Raw genomic sequence first — 18,418 nt, 5'->3', positions numbered from 1 at the left:
CTCCCTAAGCTCCAAGGGGCCTTCCTCCCTCGGCCATCCCTCCGGCCCCGTCTGGGATCCTGGAGGAACGTCTCCGTGTGCTGAAGCCCGGCACACACGCCGTTCACCGTCTCTCCATGACCCCTATGGGACCTGTCTGACCTTCCTGTTGATGTCAAAGTAAATCAGAGCGGGAGCCCGTGCAGCGAGGGGCTCCACCCAGGGGGTTGGAGGTCTAATCACCGTGTTCCTCACAAAAGCCACAGAGGAAACATTAGCATTCCTCAATCTGCCCACCATCACTCACACTGTGCACACTGGTACACACAGTGGAGGAAAGTTATTCAGTTACTCTACTTGTATTTATTTCCCTCATACTTTATACATCTATTACTTTGCTGCATTAATGAGGCAAATACTGTACATTTTACTTGACTACATGTATCTGATACCTGTAATTAATAGTTATTTTACAGATTCTGGCATTTTTAGATGAGATGAGATCTTTACTGCTCCAGATTTGTTGTCATTTGTGAGGATGGAACTTTGTTCCTCTGTTATCCATCATTATAAAATAATATTCTGACATATGCGACTAATTTCTGTCATTTAACAGACCAGACAGGATTCAACAAGAACATTATCAGTGAAATCAGCATTAGATCAAACAGTGGGAGGGTGAGACCCTGCTCTTGGGTTACATTTCAGCTTTAATATTGTTGTAGGAATTGGACTCAGTTGTGCTTCTTGTGAAATGATTGTTTTATTGTTGCACCGTGTACAACATTTGCTCATATCAATAATGGGATATGCTCCAATGCATCAGGCCCCTTGGAGAGAATCTAGACTCATTTGGCTCATTTGATTTCACTGCTCGCATTTGTGGCAAAGCAGGTTTGGATAAGGCACAGACATGATTGAATATTCACAACTTCATGCCTCAACTTTCTCTCTGCTTATATGGAGGCTCTGCACGGCACAGAGAAAACTCCAGATGGACATCTTTAAGATTCCCAAATCCTCCTCTTTTTCGCTAGCAGTACGTTTGGGGTCAAGGTGTGAAGGGAGGACTAAAAGACCGGTTTCCCACATCCCTCCACAGCTATAGCCCCCCAGCTGTTCAAGGGCTTCCATAACAACAGCTGCGCAGAGGTTTAGTGGTTCATGTTGCTATGACAACAGCAGGATCAATTGGCATGCGGAGACTCTCATTGCTAATAGCGAAAGTGACATTATGCCATAATTTCATTTCAATAAAACACAGGCAGTTTTTTTTTTTACGACACTATCATTCAGGAGGACATAAAAAAGGAGGCAAATAATTAATTTTGCATGTTAATGTGAGTGGCTTATGTGCCCAAACCTAGGAAGAATCTTCTACGCATGCTGACAACCAAACCGGCAACAACACACTTCAAATTAATTTCGCTGGAAATGAAGATTAACTCATTCACACAGTGTGACTGCTTTCCACCTCATACAATAGAGGCTAAATAAATCCTCATGCCCGGCAGCTGTATGTGTCACAGATCACTGACCGGCAGGATGTGCAACAATCAGGAATATTTCTGTGCTCCGGACAAACAGGATATCCGGTCACCTGGCTACTTTAACAGTAAGGAATCAAACACTATGGGGGGGGATTTACACTATTGTACCATTCAGATGTACCATGTTTATGTGTGTGGGACAATAGAGTCTCAGGCCGAGTATCACAAGCAGCGGTTGAGGCAAAGGAAATGCAAAAGTAAAGTCGCTGTTCGCTCTCAAGCATTCAACAGTTAGTAAAATATCAGTTCCCACTGCTGTAATCCAGGCAGCCGAACTTCAACCATTTGGGGCTAATTCCTGCGAATTATGAGCGGCTCACGATGACAATGGCAGGTATTCCCACGGGAGTAACCGGAGCAGGCGTGGCGTCACCGTGGGTTTAAGCCCAACATTTAACGAGCATGCAGCTGACACAGGCAGCTGTGCCAGACAAAACACTGCACAAACACATACACTCTCCGTCTACACACACTTCAACATGAGCAATTTGTCCAGCTGCTACAGACACACTCCATCTATAACTTCGACCACGACACAAGGTTCTCTAACTTCGTGTCTATGCCACTCATCGACTCCTGGCTGAAACTTGACATTGATTCTTCCTCCTTGTCTCACAGAATATGATAGCCCCCTGTGAATAATGGCGGGGAAGAAAACAGGAATCCACTGCTAAAAATACCACTGTCGTGATGAGTCAGGATGGATTGAGCAAACAAAAAGAGACGCGCCTAATCTCCTCCAGACTTTTGGAAAAGAAGGTCCAATCCTCAATGCCACCAGTGGATTCCTGTAGTTAATGAATCAAGCTGCATCTAGGAGGAAGAAGAAATGAATGCGTAGACAAGTGGGATAAAACGAGATTATCCAATTGGAGGTTAATGATGTGAAAAAGTCAAATCACAGATTTAAAGAGAATAAAGGTGCAAGAACAATAAAGTGTGCCATGCTGAGACGTTTGGAGGTGTACAGTGACACGGTATTACAGTCGACTAAATCTTCCTTACAAGGAGTTCATCATTGATATGTCAACTGAGGCCTGAGAGCTCACACTAACATCCTCCTCTCCATGTGTCAACCCTTTAACAGCAGTGAACTCAGCATTGATCCAATATTACTCGTTTCTAACCATTCAGTGGAGGAAATATATTTCAAACCAACTTGCAGTTAAACTGAGGTAAGTAGTGAGCTACTGCACATCGGCGTCTATCATCTGAACTCAAACCCCTTTAGAGGCTCTTGCACTCATATGCTCTTTCACTTACACAAAGGCAACTACAAGGATCCTTTTTAGGTGGGCCTCAGCAGGGTCTCTGTCCAATGTTGCTAAGCACTTCAGTTAAGCATGCATCATTACTCATCTCATCTCAAATCATTTAAAATAATACACTTAAGTATGAAAAAATTAACATTCAAGCAGTGGCATTTGATTTTGTTTTTTTACAGACTACAGCCTATAGAACAGAGCCAAATAACCAACCACTTCTAGGATAATCAACTGAGTAATTAACACTAAAGTCCCTTTTCCCCTGGTCAAAAAAAACAATAAAATCCACTAACATTTGGCTTTTGTGGGAAATGGGAATGGATACAATCGGAATTCACTCCTGGGTGAAGTGACTCTGCAGTAGTTTTCCTCAGCTTCCGATACAGTGATGAAAACGCAACGGTGAACGCACTAATTTTGGCAAGACGGTGAGGTGAGAGAGCGCCTCAATTTCATGATCATAATGCACTGGGGGAAAAATGGAGAGGCAGCTCCTCTACTGGCAATGGGACAGGCGTCAATCGCCTTATTTGTGTGTTTACACACATAATAAAAAATATGTGTGTAAAAGAGGTATTACTGACAGAGACACACTGAATCCTGCATTCCCCTCTCTCATTAACAATAAATGCTGCCTCAAACTTCTCAACCCTTGATAAACATAGTGGAACAGATATTAAAATGAGAAGTAAAAGGCAGTGCGAGTTTAAGGCTTGGGTTTCATGTTACATGGTTAACTGTAAATATGTAAATTGTATATGTCTGTAAAAGCTTTGCTTGCAAAAGGAGTTGACATTGACACTTGACTGTAGCTATAATTAGTCACCGTGCAAGGATCTTCACAAATGTCCAAATAAAAATCGGAGAGCTCATATTTATTCAGTCGTGCACATGGGTCTGATGGGATTGGATCTGCTGTCAAGAGAGTATAACTATAACTGGATGGTTAATTTGATCTAAAAGAAGAACAAACGACTGCAGAAAACTGTGTAGTCGATTTACATTTTTCTGGCACTCTGCACTACATCCCACATTTGTTGCTCTTTTTGTCACACATGTTGCCCTGATTGGTTGTAGCTCTGCTCCAAAACAATTGATAACACTGACATTAAATTATGAGAACTGGTCTATGCCAGCTCTCTTGTGTGCAGGGCCGTACTAGTGTTGAAAAAAGTACTTCAGGGCCCCAATGTGGGGGTGGCCTTTTAAAATGCCTGCAATATATGATTTTATCTCAAATCTAGAAATGCCAGTTAAAAGAAATCACAACTCTTTAAGTGAAGTATCCGTGAATGAGGAGATTTTCACCTACATTATCAAATAAATTTGAAATTATGGAAATTTGATATGCAAGAGAGACAAATTAAGTTATAGAGCATGATAGAAGGCTGTATGAAGTTTTAGTATAAACATGTTTATTTAGCTCCTTCGTCTATTCAAGACTGCAATAGTGTAATGATCCTACTACATATAGAATTAAAGATCAAGAAAACAATTATAATCAATACTTCATACATTGTGAGATATTGTGTAATCGTCAAAACATATAAACGCATCAGAAAAGGAACTGGAAGCCTCTAAATTATAAATATCAGATAGATATAACGGAAACACATGCTGTATTGCTTTATGGCACATAACAGGGAGTTCTTCTGTAAACGAGTAACAGTAGCTGTGTCTAAAACTAACGTGTAGTCACTATTTAGTGCACAATACAACACTCCGTTCTCACAAAATAACCATGATTCATACAAAAGTGTGTGAAATCAAACCGAATTGCTCCCTATAGAGTAAACTACTTATTGTCAGTGAACATGAGGCTGATTTTGGACACAGCCTAGGTTTTCCCTCTCTTTTTTTTTTGTGTGGAAATAACTCGCTTCCAACGTGATCCCAAAAAAAGCATATTTTTCTGGAAACACAAAGAAAAGCTTCAGTTGAAGCAGCGTGATCCTCTTTGTGACATGAATTCGAACCGCTACAGTCATCCAATCATTTCCATTACGGTGTTTATATACAGGTATCAGGTTTTTTTCCCTCTCTCTTTCATTGTCTGGGCATGAAACAGACAGGGTAGGCCCGGAAGACAGAAACACAATGGACTTGGCAGAGTCGGCCAAGGCAGAACAGACAGTGAGGAATTCCCCATCAGTGTCTGTAAATCTTTTTTTTTTTTCTTCCTTCTGACTCTTCCCTCCTGGTAAGAGCACAAAGGAAGAAAGTTAACTCTTTCACTGTCCCTCTGGATGTCTGTTTGCTCAGTGTGTTCAGATCCTCATAATAAAGCATCACATCGCGATGGACAGAGCCGGCAGTATTTACTGACGGCCGTGTCATTCTCTCTGTAGTCTCAGCTATGAATTTCCTCAAGTTGGAAATGCACCATGTATTTCACAAGGCCCCTCAGCTCTATATCTGGGTAGTTAAATACTTTCCGTCCCTTTCCCAGGACAGAGAATATAGTGTCTTTAAATTTAAGGTGCTCTGCCATCTGTATTAAATGTCTGGCTGTTTATATAAACTACTGACCGCAGGGGGAAGGAGACAGCAGCGTGCTGCCTTTTCACTGAAATGGAGGAGGACCGAGAGATTCACATAAACACAGAGGCTGAAAAAGACAGAAGGACAAATTCAGACAGTATATTCTCAATCAATTTCTCCCTCCTCACTTGTACACACACTCTCACACACAGAAGCCATCTTCAGACATGATCATGGATTTCTGCACAATTGGGTTTGAACTTCCTCAACAACACAGAAATCTACAGAGCGTTCGGGTGAGGTGAGGCAGAGCAGGCACAGCCAGGACGCAACATATATATTCCACTGCGGACATCACATTTTTTGTTTACATGACATGGAAACCGGTGTAGGCCCTTATCACTAAAAGCTCTCTAGAAATCATCATCGGTGTCTTGTATGTGTATTGCAATGTTTTTCATCCTGAGATATTTGGATTCTTTTTTTCCCCCTTTTTATCCAGTTTCCCCCTTTGCTCATGAGAAATCCGCCAGAGGATCTTCTGTTTTCTCACATTGGCTCATTCGGACATTCCGTTTTTACAAGTGGATCTAGCTGGAGAAACCCAAGAGAAAGTCCAGAGTCTCTATATACAACTCTTCCAGAAAACGTCCGAGGATTAACTTGAGTTCAATGCATGTCCGAAACCAATTATACATTTAAGTCGATCTGTTTTTGAAGAGGGTGTCAAGAAGGCAGGTGCAAGTGATCCCTCGTCCCTTGCCTTGGTATTTCTCACCTTCAGAGTTCAACCTCTCCCTGACAAGCTCTACCACTCATGACTCTTGACCTTATCAGTCAACGACGTTTTTTTTGTTGTTGTGAGATTGGCCGTTTTTTTTTACTTTCAAGTGGCAAAAAAAATAAACATAAAAGTTATGTTAGCGTGTACATTACTTGTGTGTCTCATGAAACCGATATGCCCTTTTTTTTTATCAAATCGAAACAATCTGCTCAGAGTCCAAGACACACACCGCGACGGGACACCCCATGCTCTTTAAACCTCTGAGTCAATTTCATTTTCCTCTGGCACACAAAGTGAAGTGTAAATCTCCACAGGCAGCTGTTCAGATCACACAGATCTCCAGCTGTTGTGAACTTATTAACGGTATGTAAAACGGTTGATCAAGGCCTTTCTGCTCTCACTGTAGGCATATTTCACAATGCCTACAGTGACTCTGAGAATACATAGCTTTCAAATCTGCCCCTTTAGCCTGTCAATGTGATTTTTCCAGTAAATTTGTGACGTTCCTCTGTGTGTATGTCTGATGTTTATCTTCCTCGGAAACTACTTGATGAATGTATAAACAATGAGCGTGGCTCCGACTTAGTTGGCGGCATCTTCTTTTATTGTTTTTTTATTTATCTATCTATTTTTTACAAAAGCATTGGTGTTCAGGTCACATTTGGAGTTATGTGCTGTATAACTGAAGTGTGCGGTAAACTGCTGTCACCTCACAATCTTCACGTGTCAGCATTCAGTGCCATCTTTGAGCGGTCCACTTAGGACGCGGCGATGATTTCACTTAGAAGATAGGTTGACCGACCAGTCCTCCCTCCTTCAAAGCTTGACAAACAAATCTGACCCTCAATAAGCACTATCACATTTCAAACCCTCATTTGCACTACACTGATACTGTAGCAATGCCAGAGTGTTGCCAGCAGGGAGACGGGCACAGGCATACCATGTGGGGTACAGAGACCTTGACCGGAGGAAAGCGAGTGACGGGAGGGGCGGCTGGAGAGCTGTCTCCACTCTCTCAGCGAGAGCCTTGCCACATAATGGCAGACATGACACTGCACCGCCTCCAAGCTGCCGCATTTATCCGCACGCCGGCTCGGCAGCTGTTAAGAACTCACTTTTAGCACAGACCCATCATCACTCTATGGAGATAAACCTTCATGAAGTTGTACGGGAGTGGGAGGTGTGTGTGGGTGCATGGCTATATGTCGTTTTATTTTATTTTTTCATTCTTTTATACAATATTTCTTTAGTCTGTGATAATTAAAATCCTCTAAACTTTGTTAGGAATTCCTTGGAGATGCTTTGTCACACTTTTGGCTGCAAACGCTTGGAGGAATCTAAATGTGGTTTTGATCATTTTCAGATAGTACTGGCATTTCTATTTAGAAATAGTGTGGGTTACAGGAATAACTAATGTATCTGTGGAGACTCAGTGGGAATAACGTGCCCTTACATTGCCATGCTGTGTCTGCTTGGCACAGAGATGTAAAGGAAATATTTGCACTGTGGGTCTTTCTTAAAACACTGTACCTTTCAGTCAACACAAAAAATAAAATAAAACATCTCTGCCTCACTTAAGTAACTTAATTACATTTAGCAGGAATCACGCTGAACTTAATGATATAAACTCTGACAACTGTCCTTTTCTAAACTGCAGTGACTGCCATCACACTGAGAATGTGAGCTTTAATTTCCTCTCTGTCCCTTAACAACTTACTGAATAAATATTTTTTTAAAACATGTCAGTGCTGAAAATAGCTCATTATGTGTTGTGTTTCACAGGCTTTTGGCACAGGTTAGTGAAAGGTGTCACTGCCAAAAATGCTGCAGGACCAAAAAACTGTGACGGAAACATTTGGTGTCAAAGAAGTTGTTCTTGTTATTTAGTGGAGGGGGAGGTGGAAAAAGCAGGCAACTGAGATGCTGCTGGCAGCTTTTGACTCTGTCTCTGTTGGATGACAAATCTACTATATGAATGTTATCTGTGTGGATGATTTATATACAAGTTACAAATCAGTTTGATTTAAAATCAAGCTCAATATGAAACTTTTAAAATAACTGTGGACATGCACATGATTAAATCAAAATCAGTAATGATTTCTCACCAGAGCAAAGAATGACAGGTTGACCTCTCACATTTAATCTATTTATATTGTCATTGGATTTTTTTTTTTTATTCCCTATGTCTTTATAGGCAGTTCACAATAATTCCAAGGCTAGATATTGCAACTGGACTTGATCCTGATTGGCTCCCCTCATTAAAGGGCAACTGAAATGTTTCCAAGCAGCACAGAACTAAGCCAGACACAAATCCAGCAGCAGGTTTGCCTCGTGTGAATTGGTAGAGCCCTGCTGTCGGTCGATAATAGCCATATTAGGACTGCTCCGCTTTAAGTACAGTTTCAGCAGTTCAGCTCAACCTCTGACTGAACCTCATTTACAGTGTTTTTAAATAAGATTTCATGCCTCTTATCTGGAGTTACAGGGCTTTATGTTTTACATGAAAAAATCCAGCACAATTGAACCTGTTCATCATACACAAAATGTGTGTAAAAGTTCCAACGAACACAGACCACGAAAAGCACCACTGAACTGATGCACATCTGTCATTTGGATTGGATAAGATCTCTGCAGCAGACAGCTGCCAAAGTCAAGTCATATACAGCTCTGTCTTGTACAATAGTCTCCATTATGCCCTTATGTCTCCTGCAATGTCTGCTCTAAATCAAAACTAAAATATACATTACTATGTTTTTTTACACAAGGACTTTCCACCAGCATTTATGTAAACATACACACACACACACATACACACCATAAAAAAACAATGAAAAAGAGGAATATTTGTTGAGACACTGCACTGATATTAAATGATCCTTCTTTTGCCTGCGTTTCTCACTTTTCAGGAATGTCTTGAACAATACAATCTCTGAGAGAGCAAACCTCTTATCGTGGCACATATCCTAACATGCTAATTACCCCACACACAGTTTGAGTTCATTTATTATGCATGAAATAATCTAATATGATGACTGTGATAATTATGCGCACATAGATAAGATAAAAGAGTGGTAACCAATTATGGCGCAGGAGTTGGGAAAAGTAATTATTCTTTGTAGTGGAAAGAAGTCTTGGTTTGGAAAAGAGGGTTCAGTCTGTGTTTTTTTTTTCCTCTTCAGTTCACAGTGGTGCAATTACGATGTGGAATCATGCCTGCACTCGCTGATAATGTTTAAGGAATATTTTCTTCATTAGCCGTACAGGAACACAGACACCGTGCCTTGTTATTTTAAGCGTTGGATGTAAAAAAATGTCACTGAGTGATTAACTGGAAAAAATAAAACAATGACCTGCTCAAGTTTATAAAGCCGCTACTCAAATAAAGTGCATTCTGCATAGATTCATTTACAGCAATGTTTCTGTTATGATAATTGTGCACGCTCGCTCCCCGAGCCTCTTCACACACTCCGGAAAGCTGACATGTTTACATTACGACTTGAAAGGCAACACCACTCGATGCCTCAGGTCTCGCCAGCAGCAGCAAATCAGAGGACACTAAAGAGAAGGAGTGGCGCTTGCAAATCAGACGTGTGTTGCAGAGTCATTAAATATTACCACTTCTAAAATCAGAGTCGGCATGTGCGGTTAGCCCGCACCACTGTACAAACACTCTTAACACAGCACAGCTTTCTTTTGACAAATTACGTGCCTGCCACTGCAAATCGCTGAAAACAGAGACCCCACAGTAATTAAATTTTTCTGTGACTGTTTTGGTTCGAATTTATTGTAGTAAATCAAACTTGTGATGGAGTGTGGCAGCCTGAAAACAGAGTTTAATGTGAGGAAGGAAAGAAATGCTTCACGGCTGCTCTTGGAAACTTGGGAGGGATGCAAACTGAGTCGTGCAGAAAATGTAACATTATTAAGAAACACAGCAATGGAAGGTTATCTGAGCACATACAGTATAAACAAATTATAATTCAGAAATTGTACAATATAAATACACATTATCTGAAGGAGGATTGTCTTACTGACCTCTAACTCAAACCACATTTAAGTGACTCAGGGGTACACACGTCATGTTAACACTCAACCGGAAACCTCTGTCACCCATTAAGCAGCCTATGTCTCCCTTGGACTGCTGTAGTTGACTCATGATTACTTACAGACTCTAAGCTTCAGGCCAAACACGATATACTCTGAGACCAGTCAACAAAGAAGAAAAGCTCGAACACATGAGTCACTGTTAACTGTCACATTGTCAAATTCACACCAAACATCAGCACAACGGGGGACATTGGCTCGTTAGAGATGTCTTGATCCAACAGTCATTGCAAAAACGGAAAAACAAAAAATAAGAATATGGATGCATGTTTAAAAAAATCACATTCGTCTTTTCATGTGCTCTGTGGCTGTAAACGTGAGGTTAATGTTAGCCGCACTCATGTTTCCTTACTCTCTCAGCGAAGTCATAATGTTCTGAATGTAATGAAGTGAGGAGAGGAGAAAGGAAGGACGATAAGTGCAGCCGAGAAGGCGAGCGCCGCATCTTACGATGTTCGCCTGGACAGCCGATGTTCGGAATAATGAAGCTACTGTATGATTCTGAAGAAATGACATTTTCACCGACGTGTTTATTCAGATATTAAGAAATGTCCCTCACATCATACACAAAAGAAAAAAGAACAAGCACATGTTTCAAGCTAATTAACTTCCCTTGTGAAACTGTGTAAGTTGTAGAACAAAGGGGTAGGTTTGGGGACAAAGGAGATTTGCTCTAAAGTTAGACAACAGCACAGATAAACTGGACTTTTCCAGTGATCCTTAGATATGATTAAAGCAAGAAATGCAACTGAAATGTTCTTGTTTTCCATATAACTTAATGGTTGTCTATAAAACTAGTTATAGACTTGCACTTTGTTGAAGAGGTGTCAAATACTGTTCACAAATATACCGGCACACAAGCATATATATATATATATATATATATATATATATAAAGGAAGTCATTTGCAGCTAATAATATATATATATATATAGTACTGGAACTCTTAATAGATGACACCCAATGCTTTTATACATGTATACATGTGTAATGTGTCTCTAACCCACACTCTGGTTCACGCTGACTCCCGTGTGTATCTAGGTTTAAACATCACAAGCTACAATAGATCAGATAAGGGAAGGGTTGTTGCTTTGGTGAAATGTTTCAATATTTAACCGTCTTTCTTTAGCTTAAATTGGGTTCTGTGTAAATGTTGACAATTATTTTGTATTCACAAAAGTGGAAACAATAGAAAAAGTAGTGCAACAATTCTGTCATATATTCAGTGATTTAATATTTTATAATTGTTATTTGTTTTTATTTGTGAAGCACTAAGTTGCTTTTTTCGGGTTTGCTATAAAAATAAATAAACAAATAATAATAATAATAAAAATAATAATTGTCTTTATTATTATTGTTATTATTACAACAAGCTGTTAAGAAATGTTTTGCTTATTGTGGAAGTTAAATTTGTCTCATATGATGTTGTTGTTAAAATAAGTCTCTTATGTTTTTATATTAGACCACATTATGTCGCATTAGAAGCATTTTAAATTTAAAAGCTTCTCCCTAAACAGTTAAGCTCCACAGTTGTGTAACAGTATCAGAGGCATTTAGATCCTTAGGGCACTGATATGAACTATTACTAATTCCAGCGATGAGACATCCAGGATGCCAAAAGCCTTAATGAAATATTATACCGGAATAAAGCAGCCGAGTCCTCCTTTAATATTTTAAGAGCGACAAGTCCTGTGAAACACCATAAAAGATGTAGCCTTCCTCTGGAAAATGAAACGCACTTTGACTGAAGCCTGCGCTGTCATAAAATCATGGCACTTTTATAGCAGGGGACAGGACTACATAAAGGAAGTCATTTGCAGCTAATAAGAGCGATCACTAAAATGCATTAGGGCAAATTATTCTGTCCTTGCCACTGTGCAGTGCTTTTACTAAAGTCTGTTGATAAGCTGCTGTTTCACCTAAGAACTTATTCACTAACATGTGTTTCATCAGCCGCCTGGAAAGGCCACTTGGAGATTAACAACGAGGTATACAAATGGATTTGAAGAGAAAGCCACTTTTGGGGAAAGTCTAATGTCAGAATAAAGGAGCAGCGACAGCCTGAGTGAAAATATTGTCCTTCAGATCAATGGTGTCCTGGAGAGCAATAGGCTGAAACATTCAGATGAGATGTGAGTGGCAGAACACTTAAATAATATCTTTGGAGAGGATTCTGAACAATGGAGCTGTGCTCCAATAAATAGCCTTTGGAGGTCACATCTTCAGCGCTGTTTCATTTCTACTTAAAGTGCAGGAGACTTCGATCTGAAAAGGCTTCGAAGTGGATAATTTTCATCGCTATGGCACACTTTTCCTGTGTCGTTTTATGTCTCAGGCACCCAACTGGTCTATTGCTGAAGCTCCTCTGTGTATTACTACAGATGTTTTCAAACTTTGCAGCCACCTCAACTCCCACATGTTGCAGTATTTCCTGTGGTGCTGTAAATTGACCGTTGCAAGTGGTACCATCACTAATCTGTAATAATCACTTCAGAGGTCATGTGACATTTTTTTTATGTAATAATTGTTTTAATCTTTTTCTAACAACTGTCGCTATATCACAGTAATCATTTCTAGATTTAATTTAATTTCTAAGAATCATCCCCCCCCCCCCCCCCCCCCCCCAGTGGGTCCCCGCTTTAAATGTACCCGAGTGAAAACAACAACATCAGGAGGTCATCAGGGATGCAACAGTACTTCACAGTGCTGATATGAGTTAGCTTAGTGTTGACAAAAATAGCCTCTGTTGATGTGCACTTGGCTCTAAAACTCTGTGTGTTTGTCTTCAACTTTGTAATAAGAGTTACTCTGACTCACAGAGGAGGAGGAACAGTTTTCCTGCTGGCAACGGCACTGCAGTGCTGAAAAACAGCTGGTATTGTACCTGCAGTACGGAAAGACTGAATTTTATGCAGAAGAAAAAAAAACTCTAATAGTACAACAGCAGTTCTGCTAAAGGCGTCAAGCTGTAAACTGCAAACAAACATTTGTATGTGGGAAGAGAAAGCCCCTCTCACCTTTATGGTCAACAGATTAATGCATGGCATAGAGTCGGGGCTATTAACATGGAGAAGCAGCAGTGATGACATGAGTTTTAAAGAGTATTACACTGTTGGAGATGTTCAATTGTAGGGACACCAGTTTGGCCCATGCATTTATTCATGTTCAAAGGACGCACAAATATGCTTGCACACAGTGCTTGGTGGGATTTTCTCTTCTATGATCTGCTGTTGAATTCAAATCAAATATTTTGAACCTCACCCAGCTCAGCTGTTACCAGGACTCTCAAATATAATAAATTCAGGATTTACTGGCAGGCTTCATATTTCTCTGTGTGAAGCTCTACTCATTTATTAGGATTATCTACATTCCACCAGAGATAAGAACCAAAGGCACAATGAGGTTTGGAGTCTTGTTAAAGGTCTGTAAATGCAGAATATATAATAAGCAGCTGCTAATTTGATTTTGTGCTTGATCCTTGAATAACAACCACTGATGTCTAAAAATAATGTGTTTTAATTGCTTTTAGTGCAAGAATAATAAAATCAAAAGCAATTTATACTAATGGCATGAATACCAAAGATATAAGAGAATGGAAGAAGCCCAGTTCTAACACATCTTTGAGACAAATTTCAGCCACAGCAAACACTGTATCTGTGTGTGCGTCCTGCGGCTGAAACATCGGAGCCTTATTTGACTCCCCTATTCTGTGCCATGACTTCGACTTCGTTTATGGAATGTGTCCCTGCTGGGTTTTCATTTCCTCTGTCTGAAAAAAGGAAGGCAATCAGAGTACTGATGCTAAAATCATTACCTAATGACTAAAGCCTTTGTATGACTTCCACCATGCTGCGACATTCATTGTTCAGCCGCACATCTCGTATAATTGCACGGAGAGGAGCGATTCTAAAAGTTTGTTTGAGAGCTGTGTGCAGGGCAGGTCTGCACACGGCCTCAGACGTGCTGAGTCCAATCAATCACTCAGACTCCTTCAGAGGAATAACATGGACTTTTTGCACAGAGTGGGATGTTCTGTGAGCAGATATATTGGGATAAGGACCTGCAATCACACAGTAAAGCAGCACAAAATGTGATTTGAACCAAAAGTATTTTGAACATAACACATGCTCATTAAAAACTTGCATTGTTGAGCATATCAATAACCTCACCTGCATACATTTCCTCTGTAAACTGTGAATGTGTTACAGCAGAGGGATCTCTGTGATGAGGCAATACAACACTTATTTTCTTAATAATTTGAGGATGAAACCATATAACTGTTAGATTTACATTCCCAAAATGCTCTTTTTAAGTTTTGTTTCAATTTCAAACAACAGGAAATATATTTTAAAGTCTCCATTTAATGTTTGAGCAACGACACTGACTGACTGCAGTTTTCAAACTTAACCATACCACAGCCCTATGCAGCATGCATTTTCATGACATCTCTATGTCCTTCCGGAATCAAAGCTCCGTGATGTTGACAGTATAGAGGATCATTAAATTTGCCTGCTGCTCCTCTTGGAGCATAAATCAAGCCAATCCATCTCTCTCTGACCAAGCTCCCTGGTGGCTTACTTAGAGCTGTGCCAATGCAGCACTGGCTGTGGAATGAGCAAGGGTAAGCATGCAAGGACTGCGCTTAAGCTGCGCTGTCTGACGGTATAAACAGGCCTATGCCTCGTCTTGAGAGCAATAGGGATCAAGCGGGCTTAGTGGGCATGACCTGTGAGGGCCCAGACAGGCCCAAAACATGCAACACAACACAATTGTCTTAGGATTGCTGCACTATTGAACAGAAGAAAAGTGGCCGGCGTCACTTTGCTCACAGGCCCAAGGACTCCCAAAAGATTTAAGCCTCATGAATAATTCTCAACATCCTCTGCCTTTTCCCAGCCTGGTTTAAGAAAATGAGGCCCTCAAAAACAACGAGCGTCTCAAAATCGAATCGCCACGGAAAGAAATAACGCAAAGTAAGACCTGGTCTTTCAAGACTAAAAAAACCTTAGATCTTCTCAAAAATGATGTACGGCTCTCTGTGATACCATGCAGAGTGGAAATAGAGGCAAAGGCGAAGGAAAAGACAAGACATTTGCGTGTGGTTTAATTTCCTGAATTGCTTTATGGTCATACATAAATGCTTAAATTGGTTTGTAACATATGCTCTCCTCGCTCTGTTTACTTCCTTCATTTAGTGTGACTGAAACACTTTATTAGTGATTATCCCCTCAAAAGCTGCAGGAATGCACAGCATCTCACTTCGTCGTGTAATTTACCCATGTAGTAGGAATGGGAATATGCAAATAGCGTTAGAGTATTTTGCAGCACCAAATATGCCCCTGGGCTGCTTGTCCAATGACACAAATCATCAATTAAGATCTCAGCAGGGTTTGCGGATAAACTAAATTGGCATTATCCCTATCAGACAATATGGAGAGCCATGTGGGGTACATGACAACAAAGAACAAACATCACTGAGGGTGACTGGTGGTGGGGCGTTTCAGCTCACGTGTTTGCGTGTGTGTGTATGTGTGTGTGTCTCAAAAATGTATTCCCAGCAGAATCATCCACTTTGAGACAATGACAAAGGTACCCAGTGATTTAAATGGTGCAAAAGGTAACAGTGCTTCTTTGAGGTCCTCCAACAGCGACTCGCTGCAACAACGAGAGTGTCTTTCAAAGCATTTACTTTCACAGGGGGTGCGAGTCTGGCTCCTCGTGGGATTTCATGCTCAGCACTCTGCACCTGCCTGGTGTGTGTGACTGAAGGAGCTAAAGTGGTCTAAATCGCCATTGTGATTTCTCAGGGAAGCAGATGATTAGTAAACAAATGGTTCAGGCATATTTAATTAGGCTAATGTACCCCCAGTGCTCAGTCTTTGCAGTCAGGGGCCCTGACTTCGTAGTACATAGTTGTAACATTTCACTACTGTCAGATGACAACGAATCTGTGATAGAAAAGTAGCAGTGATTTTCCTGAACGTCAACTTTTTTGCGTAAATATATCATACAACACAAACCAAATAACAGCAAAAGACCTAGAGAGCTGTGCTTTTCTAACTAGCTACCTGAGACAAGCTACCTGACGTGTCCCTGAAAAGTCTCCTCTGAGTTTAACAGTCATTTGGGCGATTGTGGAATAAACCGGTCAGCTGAGAAAGACAGCGGCAGGCGGCACACAAAGAAGGCCAGTGTTCGGCGTGGAGAGGCTTTCGCAGGGCAGGGACGGCTGAGAGTAAACATCAGACCCCGATGAGATGCAGGTAGTTTGACTGAGACACACTCCAAATTAAAGACGAGAGGGATTCCTACAGAGATGCAGACAGCATGAAACTCCCTGTTTGACCTTTAAAACGCTTTGATCTTCTGCTTTACATCACTCTGGAATAAATGCCAGACATTAGTTTTGTAAGATGTTGTTTTACTTTGGAAAAAAAACTGCTGGTCATTAAGTGCAAATGCAATAACATTTTTAAAAAAAACTACACCCAATGTGCTATTTTTTTCCTTTTCAGTTTGACATTTATACGCTGGGGTTATTTTTTATTTAGTCACAGTACACACACATACAGCACACACAAACCGACAACGACACCGACACACACACAAACAAACAGACGCTACAATCTAGAATAAATCGAAAGAATTAGGGAAAACATAAAAATGCTGAATGAACTTGAGTGTAAGTAATTTATTACTGAAAAAATATATGTTTTTTAATGTAGGCCAACCAACACTCAGCAATCAAATCAAAGCCTTTCAGATAGAACACAGCAGGTTAAGTTGGACATGAAGAAACACGCAGCGGCCGTGAAGAGACAACACAACGCGGGAGAGACTCGCACTCGTCGTTCATGTATAAATCATGTGTTATTCCGCCGCTAAGTGTCACAGCCGCCGGAATAAAGGGGCTTCCTGCAGCCACGCGCTCCTTCTGCCCAATCCCTCTCTATTATTGTTATCGCCACAATTACGAGCTTCTGCGCAAAAGCATCCGCCGCCGAACACAACACATCCCGCAGACACGCGCATCACAAACATCAACGACACGTTAATGCATAAAATCCCCAAAACGCCCGCATCAAGAATTAAAACGTAACAAAAAAGAAATCCACTGGTCTTTCAGTCCAGCGCAAAAATGCATCTCCTCGCTTTTCCCTCTCTCTTTTTTCTCCCCCTCCTCTATACTTCCCCTTCCCTCCCTCACTCACTCTCTCTCTCTCTCCCTTTCTCTCTCTCTCTCCCTTTCTCTCTCTCTCTCTTTCTCTCTCTCTCTCCCTCACTGGCCCGGCTGTCTGACTGTATGAATAATGTCCTGCTTTTTGTAATGAAGTGAGGGAGGGAGGGAGAGGGGGGGAGGGAGAGGGGGGAGAAAAGGGGGAAAAGGGGGGGGGAGGCTGAAGTGGAAAAGCCCTGCTCCCATGCACTGACATTGAAAATGAATGACAGCTTACCTGCATGCCAATCTTCATCAGACTGACACTGGGCTGACAGCACAGCCTATACTCCTCCACACAGCCGCTGACGTCACCCGCGCCAGGCCCCTCCCACCTCCATCTCCGCTCTCACCCCCCGTTTTACCAGCGCCGGCTCGCTGATGCCTTCCAGTGTCCGTGGGAAATAAGGCAATCACGCGTGGGCCTGCGTAAAGAGAGGGGAGCACATCAACCACGGGCAAAGAGGAGAATTCACATGTGTCGTGTTCACGGTCGATGGCGAATCGTGTCGTTTCACTGCAACGACTTGGAGGTGATAGAACATAACAAGGAACAAATGTGCCTGAGTGTTCCTTTGAGGGACAAAGATTTGTAAGGATTGAGAAGCAAAAGTGTAAATGTCGCCCACAAATGCCCAAGTAATGTTTTCTAATTTGGCTCGAAGTTAGATGAACAAAAGATGTCAACAACAACCACAAAGAAAAAACACCTCATTGTGTTGTTCGATGAATCAATTTTCATCTATTTTTCTGACATTGAAGCAACAACAGCTCTGATGAAAAAAGAGCAGAATCTGATAAATCAACCTTCAATGACACTTTCAGGTTTTGTCTTGCTTGTTGCCAGAACAACAATGAATACCTTGTTGATTTCGTAATTTTCCAACAACGCAGGCAAATAACCACTCTGTCATTCTTGACTATATTTTACATCACTGAATCCAGTGCAATCACCTGGACAAAACAATGCTGCAGGTCACATGAGTATGGAAGCCTATATGGAAAATAGTTCACCCGTTAAAATGGGTTTATTTTGCA

General features: G+C 41.1%; 1 protein-coding gene across 1 annotated transcript in view; it reads right to left on the bottom strand.

Moving 5' to 3' along the window:
* pknox2 (pbx/knotted 1 homeobox 2) overlaps positions 1 to 17,712 on the bottom strand; it is a 93,526-nt gene extending 75,814 nt beyond the window's left edge. Inside the window, exon 1 of the mRNA XM_053441902.1 lies at positions 17,619 to 17,712. The gene's annotated coding sequence lies outside the window, so the exon portion shown is untranslated. The remainder of the gene's footprint in view (positions 1 to 17,618) is intronic.
* Positions 17,713 to 18,418: the final 706 nt, after the last annotated feature.

This window comes from Pleuronectes platessa, chromosome 15, assembly GCF_947347685.1.
Source record: "Pleuronectes platessa chromosome 15, fPlePla1.1, whole genome shotgun sequence".
In the NCBI taxonomy this organism is placed as follows: domain Eukaryota; kingdom Metazoa; phylum Chordata; class Actinopteri; order Pleuronectiformes; family Pleuronectidae; genus Pleuronectes; species Pleuronectes platessa.
Note: the sequence above shows the minus strand (reverse complement) of the source record. Positions and strands in the feature narration are given on the sequence as shown.